Here is a 16331-nt window from a genome sequence, read left to right on the forward strand (position 1 = left end):
CGAAAGGTGTATTTAATATATTTTTTTTAATTGATTATAGCTTTGTCAGAGGAAGATGGTCAAAGGAGTAAGTGGTGATAGTGAGAGAGGAGTGCATTGGTTAGTGGGAATAAAGAAATGGAGGATAGAGACAAAAGCCATGCGAAAGGTATGATAAAAAAGAGGAAGATTGTGAGACCTAGTTTTCACATGTTGCTGTCTTTCGATATGCACAGTAACAAAAATCGAATTCTTATTGCTTTTAGGGCATGAAATGAGCCATTTCACTTCAAAAATCAGTTTGTCTTTAGATCATTGTGTTCAAGTTGTCATTTAAATCATTTTGACCAAATTTAAACCTTTTTGTGATATCTTGTTCTCTTTTTGTTTTCATACCTTGTCTTTGCTTCTTTAGGGGTATTGGTTATTCATTTCTTTTGCTTTGTCTTTTTCTTGGAAGTGGACTTTTCTTGTGTGTAATGGCACTTTAGTGATTTCTTTGAAGTGGTGAGGGTAAAATGGTCTTCTTGCCTCACCTTATCCTTTTTTTCATCTTATCTTATCCTTTTTGCTGAACTTAAGTGGAGATTTCTCCAACTCTTGGTCGTTCCTCTCTTTTCTTCTTGTTGTTCTTTGTTCTTCTTCTTCTCTTGAGTTAAGTTCAAGTTTAAAGGAAACTAACCAATCTTGCAAGCGACAATTTGTGGTAAACATCTTTCATGCTTTGATCTATTGTATTATCATTCTTTTGTTTGATTTTTTGCATGGCTTGGTTACTCATCTTGATCTTAAACCCAAGCCCTTTTGATTATTCAAGCATTGTGGGATGTTCATTTTGTTGATAATTCAAAACTTTATGGTTTAATTCTTTGAGTTTGCTTGTATTTTCATTAGGGTTTATATTGTTTGCTTTCCCTTGAATTCTTGTGAATTGGCCCTTGAGAGTGTGGCACACTTTGATGTTCATTCCAAAATTTGGTTGAAAATAGGACCAAATTCATGCCCAAACTATAAATGGAAAATTGGTGTACAATAGCTCAGCTTGGCATTACTATAGTCCGAGAGTTTTTTCTATACTATAGCAATCGCGTGTTGGCACATGTTGTTTTGGAATCTTTGAAGTTAGGACATGTTGTACAATAGCTCAGCTTGGCACGTGTTGGCACATGTTGTACAATAGCTCAGCTTGGCACGTGTTGTTGGCACATGTTGTTTTCAATCCTCATCGAGTCTTCATTCCACGATTGTTAAGGCAAGTCCAAATGCCTAGCTATCGTCTTAGAATTTGATGCATTTCGATTGTTGCGATTGTTTTCCATTGTCGTATTTTGTTCTTATTTTCCGTATTTAGAATGCTTTTGTATTTGTAGAATGAGTGTCTCCAAGCAAGGGCAAGGCCTTGGAGGGAGCTTGACCACATTTTGGTCTTGATTGTGAGTGAATTTGCGTTGTTAAACACATAATCTAGCAGGATTTAAATGATAACTCATATGAGTATTTTCACTTGTACATTGCTTTGGTATATGATTCTACTTTTTGAGGTTAAATAACTCATGATTTTTTGATCCTTACTTTTCTTTGGAACTTATTCGTCTTTGTGAAAAGAAATGTTATATTCTTGAAAATGTGGTATCTCTTTCTTTGTGAAAGGAAATGCTTATGTTATTGAAAGTATGAAACTTCTTGTAAAGAGAAAGTCTTGCGCTTTGTTATGCCAATGTTGTAAAAAGGCTTTCATGTGATTTTATGGTGACATGCTTTGTGTGATTCATTGCAGTGGAGGTCCCCACGATTGACTTGTAGAGGTAGCATGGTTGACCATTACTTTACCCAAATCAGGAGGCCCGTAGAGAGTTTGAATGGGACAAATACTGACTGAGGCACTCAGTGTCACCACACGAGGTTTCCAGAGGCCAACACCAAGGAGGGCTATTTAATTTCTTTTGTTACACATAAAACTAACCTTGGTGGGTTCAAATCCTAATTGTAGCCGCAGTTAGAGTGAACATTCTTTGAGGCTAGCCTATGAGTTTTCAAAAGAGTGATTTATTGGTGATGTATGCATTCGATTATATTTTTCCTAATTTGTTTTTAACTTTAATCGCGACTCTACTTTATTTTAAGCCAAACGTGTATTGGTTATTATTGCTATGACTCTTCTCATATTCTTTGGTTTCATTTTGATTCCATTATGTGGCTTATTCACTCATTGCATAATCACATTACTCATCACTCTTCTTTTTCTCTCCTCAGGTTTAGTAGTGTGTGCGATCTTTCCTTATGCTGGGGAGCTACCTGTATGTGTTGTTATAAGTTGGGTCTACGTATCTTTTGGAGCATATTGTATACTAAACATTGCATATTTAAGTTGTATAGCACATTGTGTATGCTCATTTGTTTTTGTTATATATATAACTATCTATTGTGTTCTTTCTAGTTTTATTTGGTGTTTTTCCTAGTTGTAATCCATTATAGGTATGCTCAGTTCTTTGTCAGCCTTGCACTAATTCAGAGAAGATATTGTTCACCCCACTTGGATTAACGCAGTGATTGTCCCATGCCTAACTGTGAGTCGGGGCGTGACAAAGATACTATGATGCATGACACATCTAGTTTTAAAGAAGGATAAAAATAACTAGTAGCATTTCGTAATTATGTCCAACTTTGGACTTTGGATTAATTTTAAATGTTCTATGGTGTTTTTCAGCCAAATTCCATCGTTTAGGCCTCTAAATTCATAAATTTACTATTTTGTGAAAGATTTGATTTTATTAAAGCTTTTGTTAGGAAGCTCTCTTTATGGTGCTGTCTTTGGCGCTATTTTTAGCTACTCATATATTTATTATAGTGTCTTCTGTTTAAAATTTTCTATTTTAGTAGTTTTTCATTTATGCCCTTTTAGTGATAGGGCTATATATATTTGTATCCTCTAGGGTTTGCAGGATGAATTTTTATGAGTAAAATTTTTCTTTGAGGTTTTCTAGTGATTCTTTGAAATCTTTAGGAATTTTTAGACTAAAGAGGGTGTTGGAGCTTTGTTGTTAGTTTGGGCACTCTCAGACTAAATAAGCTATCGTCCGTTTTCCTCTTTGTGGCACACTAGAAATATATTAGAAGAGAGAGGGAAAAAAATATGATGTAAATGGGACATGAGACATCTATGTCATTTCTACAAGATTTTTGGGAAGTTCATTTGGATTATATTGCATTACTTTTGTTTGGAAATTCAAATTTTAGTAAGTGAAAGAAAAGAGAGGGTTATTTGATAAACCTTTGTGCTTAAGGAGGGTAAAGGAAAAGATATGTAATAATATAATTTACTAATTATAACCTTGTTATCAAATAAAAATATTATTCATTCTTATTGATGTATTGTAATTTGCAAGTGCAAGCGTTGTTCAAATAATAAAGTGTGTACAAATCTACATAATGTTGATCTCACAAGGACTAATGCTTATAGTACTAGTTTCTTTTCTATTATCTAGTTGATTAAATGATTGGGGTTTCTTTAAAGGATAATTAAAATGCAAAATTGACAAGGAGACTGGTAATTCTCTAAGAAGAGATATCAGATCGAATGAGGGCTACCTGGATATGGATCCCCTTGAGAATCAATTATAGTGAGATTTCAATATCGGTATCGATTCTTGAATATCTCTAGACCGTGGACATTTTTGGATTAAATTAACCCTTTTCTCAAGGTGACTAAATCCTAATCCTAATCCTAGATGGTGATCTCAAATGCCCTATGATGAGTGTGCAATGTTCTTTTATTTAATATCATTTTGAGCACTCATTAAGCATGTATTAGAAGTATATTATGGAATTCGACGTTAAACATTGTGTGTTTTGTATTTTCAGGCTTCAGGAAGCACTTAAAGATGAGAAAGAATCAAAATAAATATTCTAGACCCTAAACGAAGAAGATGGAGCTCCCTCGACATCAACTAGATAAGGACAAGACAAACAGGATGGCTTATGGGCAGCTTACGACCTGACTTATGGTCGTAAGCCTTTTCTAGAGAACCTTGTAGGTATATTTATGCCCGTAAGGAGGAGTTTGGAGTCAAACCAGAGGACTTTACGGGCAGGACTTATGCCCGTAAGGAAGCCCATTAGGACCATCCAAAGGAGTTTATGAGCAGAACTTACACTTGTAAGGACGGTCACAAAGTCAGCACAGTGAAGCTTACGATCCAGCTCTTACGGCCATAAGCAAGACCGTAAACAAAACAGAAAACTTTACGGATGAGACTTACAATAGTAAGTGTTCCCATAAGGCTCGCGACTCATCATCTCCAGCTCCTTACAGCTACGTCCTTACGGTCGTAAGTAAGCAGTAAGTGATATAGTATAAATAGACATAATAAGGATTTTTAGGGTAATTTTTATTTCTTTTCTTGGAGATGAGGCTAGGGAAAAAAGGAGGAAAATCTCTAGGGTTTCAGAGGTAATTTTTGAAGGGGATACAATTCCATCATCAAGGAGAAGAAGATCATATCAGTCAAGCCTACCTTGGCGGCATTCATAGAAGTTTCTTTGGAGTTTTCCATCAATCAACTTTCGGTACAATTAAGAAGGGGGTTTAATGCTTATGTCTATTCTCTTCGTGTCTTGTAATTTGAATGTTTGCTCTCCATTATTGGAGGGTTAATTTCTTAGATGTTTGGGTATAGTTGAACTCTAGGTTTTAATATTTCGACATTGGTTGTGGACCTTAATGTTCCAATTATTTTCATAATTGTAATCCTTTATATTTGAATCTAATTGCGTGTTTGTAATGCCTGATTGCTATCGTGGCGAAAGCCTAGTTTCATAATTGATGTGCTTTGTGACGAGTAGAAATTCCCAGCTAACATAAATATACCGCAATTGGAGGGGATTGTGAGTAAACCTAGCAATAGGGTATATTAGAGAATTTTTCTCCCTCAATCCTTTCTAGTGAGTTAATGAGTATTTCCGTGCTCTTTGCAATTATGTGGAATAGATTTTAGAATAAATTGTATTTCTATTATGTATTCGGATTAGGGGTAATTTTTTTGAAAGAAGGATTACCTAATTAAAAAAAAATTCTTATTGACTCACATCAAGATTTCACTGAGTGTTAATGCGATTGTGTGGTGACTGCATCAGCACTGTACCAATTCATTTACTATTTACCCTTGAAAGAAGGGTTTAGTATAATTTAAGAAATCTCTCGGTTCAAATAGGGTTGCATGTTTAGACAATCTTTTTCATGCACTTAACAAAACCCTAAAGGGATGCTATGCCCGGATATCGTTTCTTCTCCTGATTTTTCCAGTCCTTGTTTCGTATTTCTTGCTTCTATTTCCTAGTTCTTTTGTTCACACACATCACTACTTTTGGTTAGGCTAGCTTTCAGAATTAGGGTAAGTACTAGTAATCTCATTTTTCCCTGTGGAGCGACATCCTGTTCTTTAGTACTTTATTACACGATTGGCATGTATACTTGCGTCCCTATCATCCTACGATTATATTTAAGTTTTGTGAATGCTGTTATTCGGTTTAATCATAATCTGGAGAGTTTGCACCCATGCATCATACCTCTGGGTGTGCGCACACCCTTTATCATCTATAGTAGATCTATATATGATTAATTTCTCAAATCCTGATTGTATAAATCAAATATACATTTTGAAGTTTTCACTAAGGTAAATAAATGACATCAAAACACATACAGAAAATTTAGAAGAAACAAGTCAATGGAAAACTAATATATAAAAGAAATAAAAACTACAAAATCATCTCAAGGTTCATAGATGTCTAAAGTACCAAAGAAAAGTTTAGCGTCTCATGCTAAAGAGGTTTGCAATACAATCAAATTGAAAAGAAACAAATGACAACATAAGGAGAGCTCCCTTAATACTTTTCTCTTCTCAAGGATGAACATAATCCCAAGCGAGGGGTTGATCACTCTTTAATCTCACACAATCGGGCTGATATTATCATCTCAAATCTCTCCTCGATCGGTTTCCTTCAATTTTTGATACTTAACCTCACCTCGAATCTTCTCCCTAGGGATAGCAACCTTTCCATGTCTAAAAGCTTCTCTCAAATTAACCTAAATTCCGCTTTCATATCTACAAGAAATGATACAGTGTATGGCCCAAGCATAGGAGTCTATTGGGCATGCTTTTGCACCCCTTGACCCTTGGGACTAGAATCTCGACCTAATTTAGAGACAATCACATGTTTGAGATTTGCATGCCCTATGCATCCCCCCTTGCATGATCGAGCTTTAGCTATGCTCTTCCCTGTGTTGTACCTGTGCATTTCTCATATCATTGCATCTCCTTAAATCCTTGCGATTCAATCAAGCTTCTGATCAAGTGGCTGTGCACCCCCTATGTGGGGCTGCTCTCACACTTTGCTGAAATTGGTAAATTTTATCACATTTTGCCCTAAATCAATCCAACTTTGCTACTTACATCCTAATGCTATAATTCCTACCTATATATGAACACAAAGAAGCTAAACTAAGTAACATCATCAAACAATTCATGGTAAAAGACAAGGTAAGTATATTAGTTTATAACATAGAAATATGTACAATCAAGCACTTATCACTTAATCAAGTGTATGTGACATTAGTACCAAACAATACAATCATAAAAATATGAAAATGAGAAAATTAGTGATATAGCAACCTCCATGCTAATATGAGAGCGAGATCTACGTCAATAACACAGGATCAAACTAATGCGAGGTGTGAGAATTGATCATAATGAACAAACTAAGAATGAAAGATGAAATATATGAATGCCATCTTTAGTTAAGACTGACGGTGCTGTTTAAACTCTTATGGAAAAAAAAAAATTGGATTAAAAAAAGTGAAAAAATGAGAAAAACAAGGTTTTTGTAATTAATTAAAAAAAACAAATGAAATTTGTAATTAATTGAAAAAAACCCTAATATTATGATCTTTTAATAATTATAATTTTTTTAAGGTTATTCCTTGTCTTAATTAGAACCCAATTTGGAGTGAAAAAATTCAGGGTTTTAGAGGGTGAGATGTTAACCCTTCTTTTCTTTTAATAAATTAGAAAGACCTATCCAAATAAAAAAGTGAATTCATCCCAGCTCTCCTTAATCGTCCTTTTACTTTCCCTGAGAAGCCCTCAATTCAAACACACTCTTAGAAAATTTCAATTAAATCTAATTATTTATATATAAGAATATTGATGGCTTTACTGTGATTTAGCACATACTTTAATATAAAATAAAAAACACATTTTTTAATCTATTTTTATTGTAATAACCAGCTATCGTTGATCATGAGAATATTAGAAAATTAATTTTTGTGTTATATATATATATGATTTGTGATTATAATTTTCTAGATATTCAAATTACCATTTTTCATTAAAAGAATGTAATCCACAAAAAACGAAAACATAATTATGTTGAAATCAAACCCTATTATTATTAATTGTTACTAATTATAAAAAATATATTTTAAAATATAAGTGACCAAAACATAATGAATTAATTTAGACAGGAAGAACAAAAACTGAGAAAATACTTTCTCTAATAAAAACCAGTCATTCAAAACGACAAAAATTCCTCTTTTGGTGAATTTTATCCCTGCTTTAGTATTGTTTTCTGTGTTTTTTATAAGGTATTACTGGATTAATACCTTACAAATGACACAATAAAAATTAAATAAATACCAATATTATATATATACACACACGTAGTGAGATTGTGTGAGAGACAGAGAGAGAGAGAGAGAGAGAGAGAGAGAGAGAGTTATGCATCATTTAAGAAAAACTCACAGAGAGAGAGTTATGCATCATTTAAGAAAAACTCACAAAACCTTAAAATAAAAAAAATAAATACCAGTATATATATATATACCAATTCGTCATCTGTGTATGCACGTAGAGTGTCCACAGATAACCAATTTGAATAAGAGTTCGGCTCCAGTCCAATACACTTTTCTTTTATTACTATTCAATACATGTTTAGATTCTTGACACAAGTTATTTATGCTTTTAATGACCAAGATGTAAATTTGGTTAATATTCTTCTTTCACATTATTTTTTAATCATGGTGTAACTCTTTTTAAATATGGAGATAAATATATATAATTTTTTTTAATTTGAACATTAATATTTCAATATATTTTAAGTTTTTAACTACCACCTTTTGCTCTTCTTTGATTATTTTGAGTAAAAAAATTATATATATATATATAGAATGGTACAGATTTTGATTAAAAAAAAAAAGATAAAGTTGCAATTATTGTGACAAGAAAAAAAATAAAGTTTATTTTTTTTAAATGCAAAATCAGACCAAATTGATATAGAAAATAATAACATTTATTTTTAAAAATCTTAAAAAAAATTAAAGAAGAGATAAATCATAAAAGACCAATTTTTATAGGGAAGAGGGTTTGTTCAATATTGAGATTGGTTTTTTAGCCTTGTGATAAAAGTTAAGGAAAAGTAAAAACCATGGTAATATGAGTGGGAATGTTATATGGGTGGGAATAATGCGGTAATTTAATATAACCATGTTTGGTTGGGAACTTTTATTACTTTGGTTTTCATGGTAATCAATTTGTTAAAATATAAAAAGTTATAAGATTACCACGGTAATCCAAGATAGACACCAAATTTGGTGGTAATAGGATTACCACTTTCTTGGTAATATTTATAAGTTGGTAATGTGATATTACCATACAGATTACCACTAATACAATGCCAAACGTGGTAATATTTTCATATTACCACGTAACACATGGTAATCCTTCTACATTACCGCGAACCAAACGGTCCCTTATGATTTTTGAGATTTGCAAAATAAAAGGTGAGGTTTCTATGTTTTTTGAAACTATGATATGTGGTTTTCCAAATTTATAAAAAAAAAGAAAAAACTATTACCAAGCATTAACAGTGTTAACTCAAATGGGCAAAATCGTTATTTTATTTAAAAAATAACTTATATGACATATATATATATATTTTTAATTTTATTAATCTTTTCCAAAATTCTGCTAAACAAAAAAAAATTAAATTCCAAAAATCAAACGTGATTTTTTATATGAATGGATGATTTTGCCTCGGTAAAAATGACAAAGTTAATACCATTAATGTTTTTTCCTCTTTTTACAAATTTGGGAAACCACATATCATAGAAACCTCACTCTTTATTTTGTAAATCTCAGAAACTACAAGAGTTTTTAGTTTTGCTTATAAGTTATTAACCAACTTTAAATCTTGGTCATGAAAAATATAAATGAGACGTGCATTAGAAAGTAATGGAGGGGATGTGTATTAGACCGGAGCTAAACCCTTGTAATAAGAGGGGGTGTTACTGTTGCGATGGAAGATCGGCTGGTTGAGATGAAACTACTGTTCATCTTTTAAATTGTGCTATTGTTCATAAAACTTTATTCATCCCATTTAATATTATTCCTAGTACTATTTAAAAATTACTGTTTACAAAATAAATAATATTAACCACTGGATTTCAATCTAATGGTTGGGAGAGAACATTTATAGATAAATTATCTACAAACATTATGAGAACCGGCCCTCCATATATATATATATATATATATATTAAACAAAGAGCAAAGAGCTTAGCAAAAAGTGACTTCTAGAGCAAATGTCGCGATTTCATTATCATAATATTATAAAAATTATATTGAAGACAACAAAAATAAAATTAAGGGAAAATTATTTTTTAGTTCCTGAAAGTTTCAAAACATCCCAGACAGACCCTCTGACATTTGAATTTGCCAGACAGTCCCTCTTTTTTTTGACATCTTATTTTTCAATCTTGACAGTGTACTTTTCAATTAATGCAGCGTACTCTGTTAGTTTATTCTATTTTACAACATGTACTTCCCGCTTAAAATTATTAGTTTCCGCTTAAAATTTGGTGTTTTCGCTTAACTACATAAGTTTTCACTTAACATATAATACATTTGCGTTTAAAATTTGACTTTTCCACTTAAAATTATGGGTTTCCGCTTAAAATTTGGTATTTTCGCTTAAAAACTGAGAGTCAGCCCAGTTAATATCTGTTACCTTTATGTCAACGTCAATCACCTTTATGTCAGAAAGGTCTGAAAAATAACCTGTCAGAAAAAGAAAGGATCTTTTGGGAATACTCAAAGTCATGGGGTTTTTTTGTGAATACCTGAACTTTGGAGGGATTTTTTGTTCATTTCCAGTAAAATTAAAATACTCAAAATTATGTATAAACCTATATATATATATATATGAAAAGCAATTGCAAACAATTAAATCAAAATTGAAAAACAAATCTAAATGCTATTATTAGTTAGGATATTATATTATATTATATTATATAATACCAAAATTCCTTTACCGTGCTCAATTTTTGTGTTGGGAGCATTGGTGCTATACAAGCAAGGTCAAAGATAATTTTTGTACGGATCTGCGAATTTAAAGTGTTTTTTTTTAATATAAATGTAGAAAAGTCAAAGTTATGTCATGGTACGTTTCTCTTATTATTATGATTTTAAAATCAAATCCTTAATTATAATTGTTTTTTTCCTTTATTTATTTATTTATTTATCTTAATTTTTTAAGTGCAAGTCATCTTCATCATACGATTCATACCCCCCTGGATCCAACGTGTAACACCATTTGATAACATGAAGGCCTTATCAAAGAATTTCTAATGTTATATGCATTGAATGTTAGTAAGTTGACCGTCCAATTTGTTTTGAAGATTTCAAAGGACAACCCTTTTTAATTTTTCATTAATAAATAATTAGGTTCCTTAATGGATCTAAACTTTCCAAGTATCTCAAAAGGCACCTTTAAGTTTGAATGAAGTTTTTTTTAATTTTACAATACATCAAACCCAATAATTGTTCATTAAATTAAGTTCATTTCATTTAAATATCTTGATGACTTGTGGCAAATATACATATAAAAATGTTGACTAATTGAGGAAAATTCTTTTCTAAGTTTTTAAATTAAGGATTTCACAAATGTTTATAAATAACATGATATTGAGAGTGTACTTACATGATTAATAAGGTTTAGTATGATATGCTAATATAAATTGAGCTTAATATAAACCTTAGGAACTTTGTATGATATATTAATAAAGTTTGACAGTTGATTTTTGAAAATAATAAATATTAATATGAGGATGACTAAATAAGAAAATACTTAAAAAATAAAATGGATACATATATAGCCCTTGCCTCAATTTATTTAACTTTATTAACATGTCATACAAACTTCCTTGCAAGTTCTTCTTCCTTATGAATTATATTTGCACGAAGATAAGGGTTTGGTAATCCTCAACGTCTCCTTGTTGAAAGGCCTATCCATTTATGTAGAAATAGCTCAAGGGTGAGGCAACTCAAATTTTTTAAATCCTCATCATTATAATTATAATAACTACTTATTGTATAATTATGATAATTACTTATTGTAATAAATTAAGTTGTCAAATTATTTAATTTAATAAATCAATCTCTTATATCTTCTTTAACTTACTTTTTAAAATCCTTATATCTTTTGTTTGTTTTTAAATAGCCTATTTCAAAACAACTTTTTATTTTTTTTGGCTTTTTTTTCAATATAATTTTTTTAATTGTCTAACTAACCCATGTGAAATTTATTTATCAACAATATAGGTTTTAAAACATAACATCAAACATAGTCATCATGTAGGTGACGAGTGGACTTTAAAAAAAATACTAAAATATTGGTTTGTTATGGACACCATTTTCTTTTAAAAAGTTACAAAAATAAAATATTTTTTGTCTAATTAAACAATTTTTAAGTCATTATTAGTTTTTTAAAAGTTTTTTTTTTCAACTAGTAAATAATTAGGTTCCTTAATGGATCTAAACTTTCCAAGTATCTCAAAAGGCACCTTTAAGTTTGAATGAAATTTCTTTAATTTTACAATACATCAAGCCCAATAATTGTTCATTAAATTAAGTTCATATCATTTAAATATCTTGATGACTTGTGGCAAATATACATATAAAAATGTTGACTAATTGAGGGAAAATTCTTTTCTAAGTTTTTTAATTAAGGATTTCACAAATGTTTATAAATAACATGATATTGAGAGTGTACTTACATGATTAATAAGGTTTAGTATGATATGCTAATATAAATTGTGCTTAATATAAACCTTAGGAACTTTGTATGATATATTAATAAAGTTTGACAGTTGATTTTTGAAAATAATAAATATTAATATGAGGATGACTAAATAAGAAAATACTTAAAAAAAATAGAATGGATACATATATAGCCCTTGTCTCAATTTATTTAACTTTATTAACATATCATACAAACTTCCTTGCAAGTTCTTCTTCCTCATAAATTATATTTGCATGAAGATAAGGGTTTGGTAATCCTCAACGACTCCTTGTTGAAAGGCCTATCCATTTATGTAGAAATAGCTCAAGGATGAGGCAACTCAAATTTTTTAAATCCTTATCATTATAATTATAATAATTACTTATTGTATAATTATGATAATTACTTATTGTAATAAATTAACTTGTTAAATTATTTAATTTAATAAATCAATCGCTTATATCTTCTTTAACTAACTTTTTAAAATTCTTATTTCTTTTGGTTGTTTTTTAATAGCCTATTTCAAAACAACTTTTTATTTTTTTTTTTGGCTTTTTTTTAATATAATTTTTTTAATTGTCTAAATAACTCATATGAAATTTATTTATCAATATAGGTTTTAAAACATAACATCAAACATAGTCATCATGTAGGTGATGAGTGGACTTTTAAAAAAAAAAAATACTAAAATATTGATTTTTTTATGGACACCATTTTCTTTAAAAAGTTACAAAAGTAAAATATTATTTTGTCTAATTAAACAATTTTTAAGTTATTATTAGTTTTTAAAAAGTTTTTTTCAACCATATTTATTTAAAAAAATATCATATTATTATTATTATTATTATTATTATTATTCATTTTTTAAGATATTTTGTATAAATAATAATAATTTTTGACATTTATATATTTTTTAAAACCACAATTATATTAAGTTATTATTATTATTATTATTATTATTATTATTATTATTATTTGATGGTTCCGGTGGAGGGTGTGATGTGCTAAGTTCACTCAAAAACTCACTCAAAGATTAAACACACACACAATCAAACATCAAGAGAAAGGAGACATGCAAATTGGTAACCCAGTTTAGCACAACCTTGCCTACATCTGGGGGGCTAGGCCCGGAGAAACAATCCACTAAAATAGGTATAAGAACAAAGAGTACAACACTCTCTCACTCTCTCAATACAAAAAATATCCTCTCAAGATTGTACGACGGCCACACACTCAACTCTCACCCAAGAGTCTCTCCCTGGTTGGCTCATCCTAAATCTTCAAGCATGATTTCTTATATAGACGTACCAACGTCTAATAAAGTTACCTCTTTTAGAATTCTCCGCGGCTTCCTAACTTGGACACCTTCCAAAGTTAGATGTTGTAACACCTAGTTTCAACATGACCCACCTTACTGAACATGACTGAGTTCTAACCAGATGCACCCGAATCTGCGACCTTCAACCTCCCGGTTCATTCAGTCCGCCTCGTAGCAGTTGACTCGACCCAAGCTCCTCCTGCTTGCAGCTGCTTCCTTCCTCTAGTCACTACAATAGCCAAAGATAGCCAAAGATAGCCACAGAAGATCTCCCGATCTTCTTTCCAAACTTGACCCAAGTTTGGTCTTCCCAAATGATCTTCGTTTGACTCATGGAAAAATTGTTACTAAACTTGATCTCATCTTCATCCAAGTTTAGCCTTCATTATCTTCAAGCACGATCTTCAATCATCCATGCTTGGATTTCTAAATCTCTAATGCAATCTTCAATCAATCTCCACACATGATAAGTCTCCATGAATAGTTCCAGCCATAGATAGCTTTTGGATCTTCCTTCAATTAGTGATGCTAAATATGGTCTTGATAATCTCCTTGGCTTGTCCTTACCTTATTTAGTTTGTGTCTTTAAATACCTTCACACCAAACTAAATCTTGTGTCTTCTAACAACTTCATGCCAAGTTAAACTTTGTGTCTTCTAATAGCTTCATACAATCTTCATGATTTTGAATTCTTGCCAATGATAGACTATTCCTCTCTCTCTTCAAATAGATCTTTATAAAAAGGAGCTCTATCAAAGATATAATTTATCATCCCAGATCTTACCAAGGATAGATAAACATACTTTAAATAAAACTTGCCTTTCTTGAAGAGATCCTTTAGACTTGATGCACTTTCCAAAAATAGTTGATCATCACATGACTTTATTGAGAGGAACATCTTTTAAATAAAATCTCCACCTTGATCTTCATATCCCTTGAAGCTTCATTAATGTTTTGCCACATCATCATCCTAGTCACATCTTCTTTTGATGAGTCATCACATGGCACGTCACTATCCTCTTGCCATGTCACTACTTGACTTGTCATATAATGCCAATCCATGTCATCAGACTTAACATTATTAAAATACTAATTGTTCTATATGTTTTTTGAAAGCTATTTATTGTTTAAATTGTTTAAAATTATTTGTATTTAGTAACTTGTGTGTGGACTAAAGATGATTCCAATTATAGGACATACATGTATACACATAGATAGAATCTCTGATCCTACTAGGCATAATTTATGATCTTTATGTAAATAACCCAGACATTATTGAACTACTTGTCCAACACGGAGTAGAATATATAATATAAAAAAATGATGGATCTATTTGACTATATTTTATTTATACTTAATGCAATTATTGTTGTTTAAATTAAAAATAAGTTATTCAAGCAAAATACTAATTTAACTTCAAAAAACTATGGACACAAACAAGTTATAATAATAATAATAATAATAATAATAATAATAATAATAATAATAATAATAATAATAATAATATTAAGTCTGATGACGTGAATTGACATTATATGACAAGCCAAATGGTGACATGGCATGAGGATGATGACGTGGCTAGAAATGACGCATCAAAAGAAATGGTGACTAGGATGATGATGTGGCAAAGGATGAGGTCATGACATGTGATAAAGATCTAGGTGGAGATTTTATGAAGATCAAGATTGAAGATTTTATTTGGTAGATATTCCTCTCAATACAATCATATGATGATAAACAATTTTTGGTAAGTGCATCAAGACTATATGATCTCTTCAAAAAGGGTAAGTTTTTATTTTAGGTATGATTATCTATCCTTCGTAAGATCCGGGATAATTATTCATATCTTTGATAGAGCTCTTTTTTAGAAAGATCTATTTGAAGAGAGAGGAATATTCTATTATTGGCAAGAGTTCAAGATCATGAAGATTATATGAAGCTATTAAAAGACACAAGATTTAGTTTTGTGTGAAGCTATTTGAAGACACAAACTAAATAAGGTAAAGACATGCCAAAGAGATTATCAAGACCATATTTAGCATCATTAATTGAAGAAAGATCCAAGAGCTATCTATGGGTGGAACTATTCTTGGAGACTAATCATGTGTGGAGATTGATTGAAGATTGCATAAGATATGATTAGAGATTTGGAGATCCAAGCATGGATGATTGAAGATCATGCTTGAAAATATTGAAGACTAAACTTGGATGAAGATGAGATCAAGTTTAGTAACAATATTTCATGTGCCAAAAGAAGATAATTTAGAAGACCAAACTTGGGCCAAGTTTGGAAAGAAGATCGAGAGATCTTCGGCGGCTATCTTGGGTGAGATGGTCGTGTGTGCCTTGGTGGGCACGTCCCTCGGGAGAGGGAGATCTTCTAAAGTGACATGAGAAAGGAAGCAGCTGTAGGCAGGAGGAGCTCAGTTCGAGTCAACTGCTACGAGGCGGACTGAAGGAACCGGGAAATTGAAGGTCACATATTCGGTTGCATTTGGCTAGAACTCAGTCATGTTCAGTAAGGTGGGCCATGTTGCAACACCTAACTTTGGAAGGTGTCCAAGTTAGGAAGCAGCTGAGAATTCTAAAAGAGGTAACTTTATTAGACGTCGGTGCGTCTATATAAGAGATCCTGCTTGAAGATTTAGCGCGAGCCAATTGTGAAAGACTCTTCGGTGAGAGTTGAGAGTATGGCCGTCGGGCAATCTTGAGAGGATATTCTTTGTATTGAAAGAGTGAGTGAGTGTTGTACTCTTTGTTCCTATACCTCTTTTAGTGGATTGTTTCTCCGGGTCTGGCCCCCCAGATGTAGGCAAGGTTGTGCCGAACTGGGTTACCAATTTGCTTGTCTCCTTTATCTTGTTTTGAATGTGTGTGAGTGTTTGATCTTTGAGTAAGTTTTTGAGTAAACTTAGCACATCAC

At 31.4% G+C, this 16331-nt stretch overlaps 1 long non-coding RNA gene across 3 annotated transcripts; it reads left to right on the plus strand.

The window, feature by feature from the left end:
• The first annotated feature begins 562 nt into the window (after nucleotides 1–562).
• Nucleotides 563–4700, plus strand: LOC120265369. Of its 3 annotated transcripts, none has more exons than XR_005537627.1 (3): nucleotides 563–685; nucleotides 1757–2276; nucleotides 3841–4700. It is a non-coding gene; the product is annotated as an uncharacterized LOC120265369 (long non-coding RNA). The 3 variants fall into 3 exon arrangements; XR_005537621.1 differs by lacking the exon at nucleotides 3841–4700 and having other exon boundaries at nucleotides 1757–2036; nucleotides 2233–2419; XR_005537615.1 differs by lacking the exon at nucleotides 3841–4700 and having other exon boundaries at nucleotides 1757–2419.
• The last annotated feature ends 11631 nt before the right edge of the window (nucleotides 4701–16331 follow it).

The sequence above is a fragment of the Dioscorea cayenensis genome, chromosome 1, assembly GCF_009730915.1.
Source record: "Dioscorea cayenensis subsp. rotundata cultivar TDr96_F1 chromosome 1, TDr96_F1_v2_PseudoChromosome.rev07_lg8_w22 25.fasta, whole genome shotgun sequence".
Lineage (NCBI taxonomy): Eukaryota > Viridiplantae > Streptophyta > Magnoliopsida > Dioscoreales > Dioscoreaceae > Dioscorea > Dioscorea cayenensis.